General features: G+C 43.4%; 1 pseudogene; it reads right to left on the bottom strand.

Moving 5' to 3' along the window:
* Positions 1-15,493: 15,493 nt before the first annotated feature.
* LOC136646887 (5S ribosomal RNA) lies at positions 15,494-15,610 on the bottom strand (annotated as a pseudogene).
* Positions 15,611-16,777: the final 1,167 nt, after the last annotated feature.

The following is a 16,777-nucleotide window of genomic DNA, read 5'->3' as shown; positions in this document are numbered from 1 at the left end:
TTCCCTCTGACCATTTGAAAGAATTTAAGTGATGATCTCTTTGGATTCTTTCCCCATGATGCACTCCAGATGAAGGGAGGGGTTGCTGTCTCAGAGTGAAGCCTTTCTAAGAATCTGGAGAGAGAATGATTGCCTGCCTGATGCCTGTCTTGCTTTACAAGGGTCAGCAAGGCTGTTTTTAAATCACTGAACAAAGGGACATTGTTTTTTAAATGGATTTCCTTTAACACAATTTTTAGCATCCATGTGGGTTCTGGGAACAGAACAGTTGTGGATACCAAGACTTAACCTGTACTTTGCTTACCTGTGCTTTGTTTACATTATACCACATTTGCCATGTGGCTGCCCATTTGTCTAGTTTGAAGAAATCTTTTAAGAGTGCTTCACCCAAATAGTTTGTTGTCATCGGCAAACATGGCCACCTCATGGTTTACCCTAATTCCAAGTCATTTAAGAACAATTAAAAACCACCAATCCAACGTTGTATCCAAAGCAACACAAAAAACGATACTAAGAAAATGTGTCTTCTGTCCTCATTCCCAGAGGATAGGATCCAGCACACACCATCCCCTGTGAAAATTCACTGGATGATCAAATAGGGAATTGTATACATTATGTATATAGAAACTGTGCACTCTACTTGATTCTATGTATAGTGAAGTACAGTATGTTCTATGAGTACATCTATCCTGAGCAGTTTTCCTTGACTGACATAGGGAAGGATTTTTTTTTTATTCTTTTTTAAATGGTACAGTAATATAATATGGTGAGGAGTTAGTATCTCAAATTATTTCTTTGCAGTAAGAATTTTCTTCTTCTTATAAGAAAAATTACCAGAAATTTTCAGGTGAATAAGAGGAACAGCTGAAATTATCTCCTCTGAAATATATTACTGAAGTGGCTCTGGCCTAGCAAACAGCACTGTTTTGTGCCTTTAACAGTAGGTTAAATTCAAAAGGTGCTGCTTTGTCCAACATGGAGATGGTGAAAACTTTGCCTGTTTAATTTCTGCCTTACACCAGCTAGAAGAACAGAAGAAGCTTAATGACTGTGGATAACACTCCATGCACCTGTGTGCATGTTGTCTTCAAGTGTGCTGTTGTCTTCAAAAATTTATGAAACAATAAATAAGTTAGCCTTTAAGGTGCCACAAGACTCTTTGTCATATAAATGCTGAATCTTTTAAATCCTGAAAGCGCTCGGTCTCAATTGTATTTAGTAGGCATGAATCTAATGGAGTAATTATACTACTGATTATTTCACAGTCTAATTATAACAACACTAATGAGGAGAAAGAGTCCCTTAAGAGAGAAAAAAAAAACTGATCTGTGCCAAGGAAGAATGCAAATTCAAAAGTGAGACACTTGAAAGTTTTCCTGAAGAAAAGATGTTTCAAGCAATTGCAATGTCTGGTTCATTTAGAGCAGTGGTTCCTAACCTAGGGTATGTGCCAGGGGTACTTGCCAGGTCCTTTAGGGGTACTCAAAAAAGTATTGAATAATGGCGGGAAAAGGCAGGTCTGCATTAGAACGCCTTGTGGGGCTAAAGGGAGGCAGCTAGCTGGTTGCAAAAGTCCCACCAATTACTACTGATCAATTTGGTGATCAGATTGTGTATTATCAGATGTGGGACAGTAGTTGAAAACATATAAATTTGAAAAAGCAGCAACTATATTAATTACAAATATTTTGTTATTATGAGGGCTACAGTTTATGGAAATAGGCTGTGAATGGATACGCAAGTGAAAAAAAAACATTGAGAACCTTTCGAGCAAGGGGTTAGACATTTTTCATTATGGGTTGCCGATATAAAAGAAATGATCTGGCCCTTTGCCCTTAACAGAAGATTGAAGATCAGACATCAGCAGGTAGAACTTTTCACTTAGAAAAAAGCATTATTTCCAGCTAAGGTCTAAGGTTGGCACAAAAAGCTGCTCTTAAAGACATGATACAGAGATCAATTGAAAAACTTGCAATCCTTTTCGTCTGCAATGAGGTTTCTATTCTATGAAAAAATGAAGGAAAAAGCCTTCCATGAAAGATCTAAAGGCAGTGGGAGGGGCCTGAGGGAGTAGTTGTTCCCTTATTAAAAAAGAACACAAGCTATTTAGATGTAGTCCTATACACACCTACTCAAGAGTAAGCCCCATTTCATACAGTTGAACTTCTAAGCAGGGATAGGCACTCAAGCCTCACAAACTTGACTCAAGTTGTGAAAACACGTGTTTTTCACAACTCATGGGAACTCCGGTAACGAGCATCACTGACTCGGGCACTGACTTGCAACTTGCAACTTAGGGTTTTTATTCGAAAAGAGTCATGACTCAAATTTGTCTCGAGTCCTGACCCTCTTTAATGCATGTGTGTTTGCTTGCTCAACTTGAGTTGCAGGGTTGCTGACTCAGGACTTGACTCGAGACTTGGCACTGTGACTCTGGCACATCCCTGCCATGAATAAATATCCCATTCTGATATTTAAGAACATAAGAACATAAGAACAGCCCCACTGGATCAGGCCATAGGCCCATCTAGTCCAGCTTCCTGTATCTCACAGCGGCCCACCAAATGCCCCAGGGCATTTATAATCAGATAAATAATTTGCCCTAATAATAATAAATGCCCTAATTTATAATCAGATAAATAATATCCCATTCTGAATAAACTTGTCTAGGATTGCACTGTTAGTGTTTTAAAGGTCAGAACCGGCATCTTGAATTGGGCGCTTGAATTTGGGCACTTAAAACTATTTTGAAATCAAACAATCTTTTCCAAAAGGGGGATAGATTGTTCTTGGATGATGAGATGGGGCAATATAACAAATCTAAAGCATGTTGGAGGATAACTATTAAAGCAGAACCACAACATTAATACTTTCCCCTCTGTTTTGAACTGCATGTTAGGAATGTTTAGGAGCCTGTAGTTTCCATGCTCAACCCATGAATGGATAAGGACTTCTCAAGCAGCAAACATGAATTGGCCTTAGAGTATATTATTGGCTTCTGACACACTGCCTGTTCCCTACAGAGCATCACTTATTTGTACAACAAAAAACCAAGATTCTTAAGGAATCAGGAAAATTACCCAGTGGCCACTTTGCCAGAGGAAAGAGGAATGGATGCCACTCTTATTTAGTATTTGGAATTATTTTTATATACTGTTCAGGCAATTAAATATGATAGAAAATACCATGTTAGGATGTGGCACCAGTTTGCAGCAACCTTATGGTGTTGTCCAGGTTAACAGGATTTTCTCATGCTAATCACTGGTTTGCTCATTAGCTCATTGAAATGCCTGTTCATTTAATGTGTGTAATTGCTGTTCTAAATATAACTAATTGCTGTCTTGCTGTTCACAAAAGGAGTTTAAGATGAGGGGGGAAAAAACACAATGCATTTTTCTAAGAAATGCAGAGCTTGGGAACTGCCCTCAGGCAAGGAGGGCAATTTATACTCCACAACCTGGATGTGGCCCTGAGAGATGTTTTATGCAACCTGGTCTGCCTTGCAAGGGCAGCTTCATGCATGTGTCATGCAATGAGTCTCTGCTTTCTGAAAGGGTGCATGTTTGAAGCATAAGTTTAGATGCCTGATTTGCACCCTCTCTGTATGTGGGGTCTGAAAATAGTGACAGCTGCTCCTAAGATCTGTAGTTCCACTGTCCAACATAATATTATTGTAATATAGTATGATATTCAGTATGATATTAGCGCTGAGCTACCATCATGTTTTGTCTAATGTTAGTCCAAATTCTTGTTTTATGTTCCATGGTGTTTATGTACATGGTGTTCTAAAGGGACTGCCAGATTCATTGATATGAGCACAGTGTGGGAAATAATAGAAAAATTTAATCTAAACAAAGTGAATTTTCAGAAGATACCAAGACTTGGGTCAGAATCACCTTTAAAACATTAAAAAAGGGAAGAAAATCTTAGAAAGAAATTTAGGAAAATCTGTCCTTACAATCTGCTGTTTTTAGGGCAAACCTGTCACTTTATAGAAGTGGTCAAAAAAAATGCTGAAGGCAAAGTGACTGCAATTAAGCAAAAGCCCCTACTGTGGGTTTTGGGTAGGGACAACAATGAGGAGCAAGGGACAGGCTGGCTGGGTGATGTGAAAACTTTCTGCATGATTTACCAGCCCCCTTGTGATTCAGCCAATACAGTGCAGCATGGGATTTCTGTGGATGCTGGACTCCTGAAGCTTGTACAATTATTTATCTCGAGCTTCTGGAGGCATCTAGCATTGGGATGGCAACCCATTCTGTTGGCCTCTGCAGGTCTCAGAATAGCCATCAGATATTCAATCCCCCCCCCCCGTGGTACAGCTGTTGTCTCATAATTATGACGTACGGGGGCTGGGAATAAGAATAGGCCCTCAGTTTGGCTGTACTTGTCATAAGAGGCGACTAAACAGCCACCGGGTAAATGGGACTCGTCAGCCTGGGAAGGCAGCTCATCTGAGAGAAGGAAAACTCTGATCCCAAACCTCCACTGCCTTGTGGCTACATCCAGTTATGGAAAAGGCTTCAGGAATCAACCTCGAGGCAAAATCCGGAGCCAGAGTCCCTGAGGCAGTTCACGGCTGAACACAGTCACGTTCTGGCAACTCCTGCGACGCCGCTGGAACCAACCGTATTGGTCTCTGCCTTTCCATTGGACCATTTCAGCGACGTGGAGAGGGGGGATTTGCTGCATGGGTAACAGCCTATCCTCCATACCTACTTTACCCAGGCTTTGCGCACTGGAGAGGACACTCTGTTCCAGAGCCACCATTCAGAGCGCAATACCATAGTCTTCCAAGACTGAAGGATGCCAATGACGTACAGTGGTGCCTCGCATAACGAAATTAATCCGTTCCGCGAGTCCTTTTGTTATGCAAGTTTTTCGTTTTGCGAAGCGCGTTTTCCCATAGGAATGCATTGAAATTTAATTAATGCGTTCCTATGGGCAAGAAAAGTCAGAACAAAGTCAAATTTGGTTTACAAAATGTTTATTAAGTGCTCTTTAAAGGCATACATACTGTACAGAGGATTTCAAAAACGGGGGGGATGCTGAGTGGGGAGCTTGAAGGCTGTAATCCTGTGCACACTTTCCTGGGAGTAAGCACAATGGGACTTACTTCTGAGGAGACACGCACAGGATTGTGCTCTAAGCTGGGGAGGACACAGCAGCTGCACTCAATTGCTTGCTTTTGCCGTGATCATGGGGGGAAACGTGAAGGAAATGGGGCAGTGAGAGGGTGAATGAGCAATGGGGGGATGCTGAGTGGGGAGTTTGAAGGCTGTAATGCTGTGCACACTTTCCTGGGAGCAAGCTGACATGAAGATCCTCACCTTACTAGGGTGGACGGGATCATAAAGGGACATGAAGATCCGCCCCTTACTAGGGTGGACGGGATCATAAAGGGACATGAAGATCCGCCCCTTACTAGGGTGGACGGGATCATAAAGGGACATGAAGATCCGCCCCTTACTAGGGTGGACGGGATCATAAAGGGACATGAAGATCCGCCCCTTACTAGGGTGAACGGGATCATAAAGGGACATGAAGATCCGCCCCTTACTAGGGTGGACGGGATCATAAAGGGACATGAAGATCCGCCCCTTACTAGGGTGGACGGGATCATAAAGGGACATGAAGATCCGCTCCTTACTAGGGTGAACGGGATCATAAAGGGACATGAAGATCCCCCCCTTAAGACAAACCAGGACAATAAAAAAAAAAATTTTGTTATGCAAAGCATAAGTCATAAAAATTCGTTATGCGAGTTACCAAACTTCGCACACCGCTTTCGTTCTGCGGGTTTTTCGCTGCACGGGGCATTCGTTATGCGAGGTACCACTGTACATGCTTTGAAGACCTGCCTTCAACAGAAACTATGTGGGCAGCATCACCCATGGACAGTCAACTAACAGAGAATGAAAAGACAGACTCTGCTTTGGAGTGTGAACCATCATTTGCTGTTGTTGTGGCTCCTGCCACCAGTGTGGTAATTAATTATTTTGGGGACATTCAGATTTTGAATGGGAAGAATTCAGTGTACCACAGGCTATGGTAAAGGCAAAGACCTTGAGACTGCAAAATGACAAAACAGAACTGCTATTTGTCCTGCTTTTGCCAGTGCCCCCTCCTCCAGGGATAGCTGCAGCAGGCTGGAATGGGCTGTTTACCACACACTCATTCACGCAGTGCTAGGGAGTCTTCTCCAGTTGCTGCCACCAATTGATCTCTTTTCTCCCCTATGCCCTCCCTGCCTGACTGGCCCTCTTTTTAAGGACAGGATCCAGGCTATGTGCGCTGCTTGCACGCTGCTGCTCCAGCCATCTCCACTTCCACTGAAGTCTAGTTAGACAGAGAAGTGCCATATTTTTCCTTTGGTTACAATCACATTTCACATACATGTAGAATAATCTACTACTGTATATGAACTAGTTTTAAAGCACTGCTTTAACATTCTACTTTAATTTAACCATGTAGAAGTTGGGACTCCTGAATCCAGTGGTCTCAGTGGGCCTAGAAACGACCCAATGTTGGATAAGATTGGGTTGCACAGCACAATGTACCATTTCCCCTGCAGGAAACAAAAATCTAGGAAGAAACTCAGGTTGCTCAGCAACAACATCCCATTTCTAATAAATACTCTACTTAATCAACAGTGGGGAGTGTCATTTGGTTCAAAAACAGTGTCAAAGTATCAGAGCTGTTTCACAGAGGCAGATGTAATAAAATAAGCTGAATGAATACAAGATATGAATTGATCATGGCCTGTTGAAGGTGTTTCAGTATCACATATCATGCCATCTACACACTTTCCTGCAGGGGAAAAAATCAATAGACCCAAGCCGATTAACATGCTGTCTCTATTCTGTTTCACAGACAGAGTAAATATCAATATACTAGCCCAGGAGAACCATTTATTTACAATGATACATTGTGGTTTCTCTTTATAACATCATATAACACCTGGACTAACCTGCCTTTTATTAATCTATTTAGTTAAGTGGTTACTGGGAGAATCCTGGTGTTCTCACAGTGCATTAAGAATTGATCGCCATTCAGTCAGAGGAAAGATGCATGAGGTTCAGAGGGTTCCATTCTGGATAGACAGAAAAGTAATAAAACCACAGAGGCAGACACAACGGCACTGGAGCATGCAGCCTAAGTACAGGATGCTGCTGTTCAATGCTCTGACTCCAGCCCTGCCTTTCCCAAAGCAGAATTCCAAACATCTTCAGCAAGAGTCAGTCAACTCCTTATAACACAGTGTGACCATTTGGTACTATTCTGGTAATGTCAGAAGCCTAACACTTCTGAACAAACTGGAGTGATGCTAGCATAGGAAGCAGACAAGTCCTGAGCTTCTCTTCTGTGGAGGGAAGGACACATGCTTCAATGGCTCCCAGGCTACTAACGTGAAGTCAGAAAGAGCCTAGGGGTGCCATCTGAAAAGTGCTCAATGCCACTGGAAGCAGTGTTCTGGCAGCACTAGGTGCTTTCTAACGGTCACAAAAGGCAACACAATGGAGCGCATGGCCTGGACTCTGAACTTGGGACAACCAAGTTCAGGTAAGTTTGCACATGGATGGAAGGGAGATGGGATGGGTGGAATGGGGCTGGGGGTGGGTGCAACAGGGGTATTATGGGGACTGGGAAGAGACTGGATCAGGACCAGGGAGGAGGCAGTTTCAGTGGCAGTGGTGCTCACCCAAACCTAACTTCTTCGCGGTCTTGATCTGCCTGCCCAGATCCACATGGACTTGCACCAGTACATCCACTGGGCCAGCAGGGGCTTACCTGAGGAGCCCTACAGAGGCCAAAACTCCCTTGTGGAATGCAGCAGGCACTACATTGGCATCTGCTGCATCGCCACCCAGGGAGTTACAGCAGATCGGGCTGTAAGACATTCTGTAGGTACGTAGGTACACTACGTTCTGTAGTGTAACTTAAATAGTAACACTAATAAACTAAACCTGTGATTGGCAACCTTTTCTGGCATAGGGGCCAGACATTTGGCAATGATGTCATCATGTCATCGCCAAACTTCCATGTTGCCAATCTCTGCACTGTGCATAGTTCAGCTTGGGAAGCAAAGCTGAATGCCTGATTTGCCATGCACCAGGCAGGCAATGGCAGAGCCCCCTGCCCAGCTGGCAGAATCCTGGTGTTGCCTTTGCTGCTGCTTCCTGGGTAAAAGTACCACCTGTTGACTGGTGACAGCCTCAAGACTGAGGGCCGGATGACTTTGGTCTGGCCCACAAGCTGTACGTTGACAATCCCTGAACTAAACAATCGGTAATGAGGATCACTATGCCAATGGTCAGCATACATCTCAGATAATATTATAGATATATGATTCACAAGAAAGATCACAAGACAGATTTGATTATCAAGATCCCGCTTGCATTGTTTTGCTAGGAATGGTGGATTATGCTGAGTACATCTGATGTCAGTCCTGAGTTTATCAGGCATGAAGCCATTCTGGTCACAGGTAACATACCAAGTAATGACTTTGCTAAACCTGGATGCTGTTGGGGAGTTGAAGATTTTTAATTCCTGATTTAACAAGGACATACTTTTTTAGGCTAAAAATATAAACTGTGTACGCCATGCACATCCATGATTGTTGTCAACGTGCATCCTGCAGCTATGCTAGTCAAAGGGTTGGGATTGGCTACAGTTCCCTATTGAAAACATGCTTGGTGGTAAATCCAGCTCGACTTCCTTAGGGCAGAATCCCAACCAGGTCTACTGAGAAGTAAGTCCTATTTTGTTCAATGGGGCTTACTTTCAGGAAAGTGTGGTTAGGATTGCAGCCTTAGTGTGTGAAATCATCCTAAAATGGATGGTAGGGGAGGAATATGCAGAGACTGGGTGTGTCAGATCTTTTGCATATTTCAGTAAGAGTATTATGGATTAAATGGTCTGCCTGGGGTGGCCCAAGAGCTCCCAACTTTTGAGGCAGCTCACCAAATGCTGCATCCCCTTACCTAGCTGTGTTGCAGCTATGCCTTCTCCTGCTTCCTGCATTTGAAAACGAAAAGGAAGTAGAATGGGTGGTGGAGATGAGAGTGGTGGGCCTGAGCAGAGGTTTCTAAACTTCTAGGCCAGAGGGCCACATCAAAATATCTGGCATGGTGTCCAGAAAAATAAATTTTTAATTTAAAATTTAAATAAATACATTAGAAAACCTCAGAAAGTGACATCAGAAATTAAAGACCAATGTAAGAAATACCTTATTGTACATATTGCTACAGCGGCAAGAATATTGTTTGCGCAAAAATGGAAATCTACAGATGTGCCAACTAGAGAAAATTTAATAGACAAAATTTATGAAATAGCAGAAATGGAAGTTTTAACGGAAAGAATGAAAGAGAGAGATTTAGATAGAGTAAGAAAATATTGGAAGTCTTTTTATGATTGGATAGATAATTTTAGTTAAACAATATTGAGTGTTTCGCTAAATTCAAATTTTTATACTGATAAATATGATAGCCTTTGTACTGATGATGATTGTGTGTTTTTTTTTAATTGAATGATGCATGTTGGAATCTAGGGCCAATACCCTCATGTGTAACCTGTGTTGTACCAGCCCTAAGTATAACCCATTTTCCTTACCTGTATCTGTAATAAATAAATAAAATATTTTTTAAAAAATAAAACCTCAGAAAGCCTAAGGCCTTCAGATGGCCCCAAAACATCACTTCTGGTTTTTCAGGAAAACCAGGAAGTGATGTTTATAGGCCTTTAGAAGGCATTCTGAGGGGAGGCGCTTGGCCTTCCTGGCCCTCAGAACATCCTCCAGATACAACTGGAACACAGCTCTGGCCACATTCAATTGAGTGGGCCAGAGGCTTGCAGGGGTCCAGAGGTTTGCCATGGGCCAGATAGAGGCTTGTTGCAGGCCACATCTGGCCCCTGGGCTGGGGTTTGGAGACCCCGGGCTAGAGTATCAAAGACATTATAGTCTACCATTCTTGTCTCTCTTCCTTCATTCTCCTCTTCCTTTTCAAATTCTGGGAGTAAGAACAGGAGCAGTGCTGAGGGTGGGCAGGTGGAGATAGCTACCGCCCTGCTTATCTGTCACTTGAGGCAACCATATCAGGGTGTCCTCATAGATGGGCTGACCTAGATAATTGCAGCTTTAAAGTTACATTTTGGGAAATGACAAAGTGTGAGGATTTTATTTCATCTCTGAGAAAGCTGCATAATCAAATGCAATTTAGAATATAAATGCATACAATTTGCTAGGCTTTCTGATGAACATATTAAAAAGAAATCAAAGAAAAGGATGATGTTCTAACTTTATATCATCCTGCTGGGATTGTGCACTGTTAAGAAACTGGCATCTGTTTTTGTAGTTATTGGTATAGCAAATGAGGAAATCAATAACCTTGTTAAAAGAAGAAGAAAAAATCTATATAGGAGTATTTGATCATGTAGAAAGAAGTTAAAAAGAAAGAAAGAAAATAAAACTGCAGGCAGGAAAGTATTATGAAAAACTGTTATGTCAGAACAAACCAGACAAAATTTGGCCTAATGGCATGCATGTCTTGAGGCTCTTGGAAAAAGATGAAAGGAAAGTTGCCATGCATGGAAGTTCTTGTGAAATTAATTCCCTACTGCTATAGGATTAATATAAAAATGCTTCTCAGGTCAACATGACATATGGGATGTGCAGCTGGCACAGAGCAGAAACACTGAAGTAGCGAGAGAGAAGGAACAAAAATGCATCTATACTTTGTGTTCTCAAAGGCAATAATTTAGTCCTATGGTATCTGTGAGTTAAAAATAAAAAGACTGATGGCTCCAAAATGCTAATTTGTAAAGAACTACTTAGAAATTTTAGAAATATTTTGCATGGGCGATAAAAAGAGTGGATGTCAATATATGCAATTGCTCATCTTCGCTCCTTACTGGAGTTCCTCTGGTGCTTCTTGGGGTGACTGCTACAAATTGCAGCATTTAAAAGAAAAGGCTCTAGCATGGTCTAGCATTTATCCCAAGAGGATCCAGGGGGGCCCACTGGTCGTCCCTGACCTGGCTGTCAGGTGTGGGTTCATCCAAAAGGTCTATTTTGCCTTACTTTCTTGCTTCATCTTCTTTCACAGTCTTCATCCAGACTGCCTACCCTCCATGGCTTGCCACCTCCTTGCTTGCCTATCACATACCTCCGACCCTGTTGGACTATTTCACACTGGCTGCTGATTTGTTTTCAGGCACAATTCAAAGCTCTGGTCTTGGCCTTTAAAACTTATTGCTCAGGAACCACCTTCTTCCATGTGAAGTGGTCTACCCCCTGAGGTGATCCAGGGTGGCCCTTCTATGGGTGCCACCAATCTCTGACACTGGTGAAAATGAGAGGAAGGGCCTTGTCCATACCAGCACTACAAATGTGGAACTCCCCCCCTACTGAATTAAGAATGGAACCTTACCTTTTTGCCTTCCAACAGGGCCTTATGACTTTTTTGTCAAGATCATGTTACTCCTTGATCATTATAATTCAGCTGCCTGTTAATTTTCTACTTTATTTCTGCTAATTTTCTGCTTTATTAGAGCCCAATCCTGTGGTCCGCGCTGCACCTCTGTGGCGCGGACCACAGTCACAAACGTGACATAAGGCACGTTTGCGGGGCTTACCTCTGAGCTCCCACCAAAAGTGGTTCATCGCCAGCTGGCGCTGAGACACCACCTGGCAGATGCCCAAGTTCCGCAGCTCTGTGGTGCCTGTGACTGCTGGGCTGTGGAACGGGGAATGGGGGTGTTCCCGGGGGTGTGAGGGAGGCATTCCAGGGAGGGGGGAGGTGTTCCCGGGGGCGGGGGAGAGGCAGGTCCACAGAACCAAGCTCTGCAGGATCCCAGGCGCTCGTGTTGGGCTGTGCGCCCTACACGAGCACCTTCACTTTAGCAGCGACAAAACAGTCGCTGCTAAAGTGAGTAGTCCAATTGCAGGACTGCTTCCCTTACTTGGGGGAAGGGGACGAACGTCCCCTTCTCCCGAGGAGCCTCCCACGGTAGCGCGGGAGGCTTGGGATCTGGTGGGAGCCCTTTGTGGAGCCGCCGGGTCCCGGAGGTCTGGGCAGCTCAGGATTGGGCTGTTAGTTTCCTGTTTTTCTGTTTTCTTTTCGTTTCTATTTTATCTTATGTTTTATTTTATTTTTCTATTACAATTTTCTGTTTTATTGCCCAGTGTTTTTACATTGATTGTATTTTATATTTATTTTGTCAATAGCTGTGTTTTTATTGAGGATATAAGCTGCCCTGGTCTTCCTTTTCAGAAAGGAGACTGGTGGGATAGAAATAATTTCAGATAAATAAATAAGCAAGCAAGCTGTGACCCTCCTGAGTAATGCCTGTGTGATCCTCTCTGTCTCTTTAGACAGGGCTCTCCTGACCATTGGACATTTAGATATGAGTTAATGTGGGCAATTTTTGCACAGGGACCTGGACTAAAGGGGCTTTGAGGTCCTTATGAAATTGAGCAGGACGTACCAGCACCATCTCTGCCCCTTGAGCCATGCAGCATGAACTGCATTAACTGACTGGAAGGAGGTGCTAAAGGACGTAAGAATTAAGCTTTCCAAAAAGTCTGCTTGATGGACCTATACAAATACAGATCTCAGTGTGACTACAAGGGAGAAACTGTCTGCATATGCTCAGAGGCATTTTATTATTATTTTAAAATGATTTTTATCCTACCTTCCTTCTGTATAAATGGAGCGCTCAAGACTTCTGTGTCATTGATTCATTGACTGATCTTGGCCTAGTGACTTGTTGCTGTTCCTCCATTCCCCAGCTGTAAAATGGAACCAAAATGTCCTCAAAAGGGTATAAATGCAATATAGTACACATGCTGATTAAACATATCTGTGTTGTGGGTGGCTTGCCTCACTGCTTTTATCAACAAGACCTTTGGTTCCACATTTGACCTGTGACACATTTGAGTAAGGGTTGTGTCAGCCCCAACAGTATCCACACCAAGCCACACCGCTGTGCTTTCTGATTTTGTCCCCAGCCACCCTACTCATGAACAGGACTCTCTATTTTCTTCATTGAAATGCCGGATTGTACATACCTGGCATGCAAACATTGCTCACCCTAATTGTAAATGCATTGGATACCCTGTTATCAGCCTTGAGGGAATCAAAGCATCCACCCAACACTGTTTCTTTATGCTTAAGTGGTTTAAATCTATGTTCTCTTCAAGGTTATTTTTTTCTCAAATGAGGCCTCAACAAAACATCCTTTGTCAAAGCTTTTATGAGCATTCACATAAATTAAGTCCATAAGGTCACCCTTTCTGGAGTATTTAATTAACGTCTTCAAAAATTCTCTGTCTTTGGGAAGTCATGCCTTCCCACATTTCCTGAATGCAGGGCCTCTGACAGGACTTTTATCAGGGCGTACACAGTTTCTTTTGGGCCCCTTTGCAAAGGGGGGGTGAAACAGTGGGGGAGGGTGGTGACGGGCAAGCAGAATAGGGGCAGGGAGGGGCAAAACAGGGGACGGGGAGGGTAGAGACACCTGGAAAAGTCTTTGGAGCCGAGGTCTATTAACACATGTGGCATCAGTAGTGTCCCCAGCATCCCGTGCAGGCAACAAGTCTGAGTAGATAGGAAAACATCCCAGGAAATTCCTGGGCCCCCTTTGGACCCTGGGCCCGGGTACAAATTACCCCCTTTACCCCCTCTCCTAGGCCCTGCCTGAATGTACCATGGGCCTGCTGTTAGGATGTAATTAGCCCAAATGTTTCTGAATTCTATACTTTCATCAGGAAATAGCTTTTTGTTAAGGGTTTCTAAATAAAAGTGAGGCTTGCTAGTATTGGTCTTAGTTTGAAAATAAGCTCTTTCTCAGGCAAAGTTGCCATTTTTACCACAGTCTGGGTTTGGAGTTTTGACCTGCTCTAAAGGAGGTGCTGGGAAACTGCATTCCTTCTTATATGCCTAATGTCTGTTTAATGGCCAGATTCTTGAGCTCCCAATAACATGTTATTTGCTGAATGATAAATCCACTTGTTGTTTAGTTATTTTTCACTGGAGAAAAAACAACCACCACCTATCACTGGGTTACATAAACATGTTATTGCAGAAAATGGACTCCTTTAGGACCTCAGTCAATCACCTTGGAAAATATACCCAGCATACAAGTTGCATTAAATCTAGCTTCCTATTAAGATTTTCTTCAAAGGAAAAACAAAATTATCAAAGTGATTTAGACGAAGCCTGCCAGGGCAACTTGCAAAAAGTCCAGACAGGTGTAACAATAAACTGTTGTTGATATCTAGACATGTCACTTTATGAAGATCAGGTCAAATACCAGTTTGCAATGGCAAAACCAATAGATTTTTGGAGAACTTTCCTTGGGTCACTTCACACCACTGAATTCTCCAGGCAATTAAATATGTGGATTCAGAAAACACATTGGTCAGATCTCACCTGAAGTACCGTGTCCAATTCTGTGTACCACAGTTTAAGAAGGATGCAGCAAGCTGGAACATGTTCAAAGAATTGCAGCAAGGATAATCAGAGGGCTGGAGAACAAGGCCCACCATACATACGTTTGGGGGAGGATCTGAAATAGCCTACGCATAAACCGAATGTGCCTATGCTCTGTCCACATGATTGTGCAACCTTGACAGGGTACGGTCTGCAATAACATAGATAAAGCCTATGCATGTACATGCATTGAGTTAAACATCTGAAAAATGTTCTCAGGTTCCAACCCACATTTTCTAGTTTTTCCATGACATGGTGAGTTGCAATCTGTAACTGTATTGCAATTAATGAAAATAACTGAAAAAAATCTTGCATATGATTATATAATTCAGAAAACAATTATGTAAGTTAGTCTTGTTGGTAGATGGACTAATCCGTCAGAGATGTGGAGTCAGGCAGCCCAATTCTATGCTTCCCAGCACCACGGACTACAGAAGCACCAAAATAGCTGCCACTGTATCTGCAGAGGCTTGGAAGCTGCCAGAGGTCTCCTCAGGGGGACATTTGTCCCCTTGCCCCAAGTAAAACCCCAGCCCCTGCAATGGAGCTTCTCAAGTCTGCCCCAGCGAAATTGCTGGAGCAGACTTGAGAAGCCCTGCGTTGGGCTTCAAAGTCAGACACAGGGCATAGGATCTGGCAAAGGAGGTCTCCATTGGTCGCACCCCCTCTTGGGATGGCCCCTCCTCCTGTTCTGCCCTCCCCCACCTAGGAATGCTTCCTCCTGCCCTCCCACCACCCTCCCTGCACCTCACGCCAACCAGCGCTTACCTTATTGCCAGCAGTGGCCAGGGCCTCTTCTGTGATGCCAGTGGGGCGGCACATGCTTCCTCATCAGCGCTGTTTGCTAACAGGGTGGTGCAAATGTCCCTTATGACATGTTTGCAACACCCAGCACCAGTAATGCAGTGCAGTGCTGGCACTAGAGCCTGATTGGATCAGGCTCTTAGCTGTTGTTGGATAATGGTGGTTGGCAACCTCCAGTCTCGAAAGACTATGGTATAAGCCTACAGCACCCAGTATTCCCAGGTGGTCTCCCATCCAAGTACTAACCAGGTCTGACCCTGCTTAGCTTCCAAGATCAGATGAGATTGGGCATGTGCAGGGTAACAGTTGCTGGCATTGATGCTTTACCTTGCTTTCAGATCATCCTTACAGTGATTTTCATTGGTTTTGCTTTGAATATCAAAATATTAAGGGGCCAATCCTAACCGATGTGCACCAGCCCAGTGTTGGTTTGCACTGTTGCAAACTTGCCTTAAGGCACGCCTGTGGCAGTCAGCACTGGCTTTGCATCAGAGCAGGCTCGGCGCGAGCTGGCACTGGAACTGCGCCGGCCAGAAGCCAGTCAGATGCCACCCAGTGCTCCATGTGAGCTCCAGGCAGTGGAACAGGAAATTGGGGCGGAGAGGGAGACGGGATGGGGGGAGGACAGGGAAGGAGTGGAGGGGGAGAGAGTGGGGCAGGATTGGCAGAGTTCAGCTCCACCTGATCCAAAGCCCTGCTTCAGGCTCCCATCCTGATATGGAAATTTTTTCTGCACCGGCTATTTAGCCAGCGCAGAGTCAAATAGCCCCATTGTGGAGCCTCTTCCCTTACTCGAGGGAACAGGACAAGCGAGGAGACATTGGGAGCCACCAGCAGCTGTCCGACAGACATAGGATGCAGCAGCAGCCATTTTGGACACCAGGCAGCTCAGGAAAACACACACACACACACACACACACACACACACACACACACACACCCGGAAAAAAGTTCCAGCCAATGGTTTTACTAGTTGTTGTTTTTTAAGTTTCTTCCCATAAGCAATTTGATAATGTGAGACTACGTAGTTAATTTAAAGTTCTCATTGTAGTTTCATTAAAAATATATAGCTACTGTTCTAACCACTCCTAGGTAATTATAGCTTATTCTAGTAATCTGTTTCCTGTAGGTGCCAAAATAGCTGTTCTCTTTGATTCTAGAGCAACCCAAATCTCATTTAAGGAAGTGGTTCAGCAGTGTCTTAAACCCCGTTTCAACATGTGCCATTTAATTGATTTTACAGTTTGTGATTACTGGATAAACGTACAATTTTACTTAAAGAGAAGTTAGTAAAGACTTTTATGGACAATTGGAAACCTTCATGGACTTCCTGCATGCGAAGGGGAAAACTGATGTAACAAATTATGGATCTGTAAAGGAGGTAATTGATATAGAGATAAAATCTTTTGTTGAGAATGAGATAAAGAATTGACAAATAAGTGATAAGGAGAGAAATTTTTAAAAATTTGTTAAAACAATTT

This window comes from Tiliqua scincoides, chromosome 3 (assembly GCF_035046505.1).
Source record: "Tiliqua scincoides isolate rTilSci1 chromosome 3, rTilSci1.hap2, whole genome shotgun sequence".
Lineage (NCBI taxonomy): Eukaryota > Metazoa > Chordata > Lepidosauria > Squamata > Scincidae > Tiliqua > Tiliqua scincoides.
The sequence above is the reverse complement of the archived record's forward strand: the minus strand, read 5'-3'. Positions and strand labels throughout refer to the sequence as shown.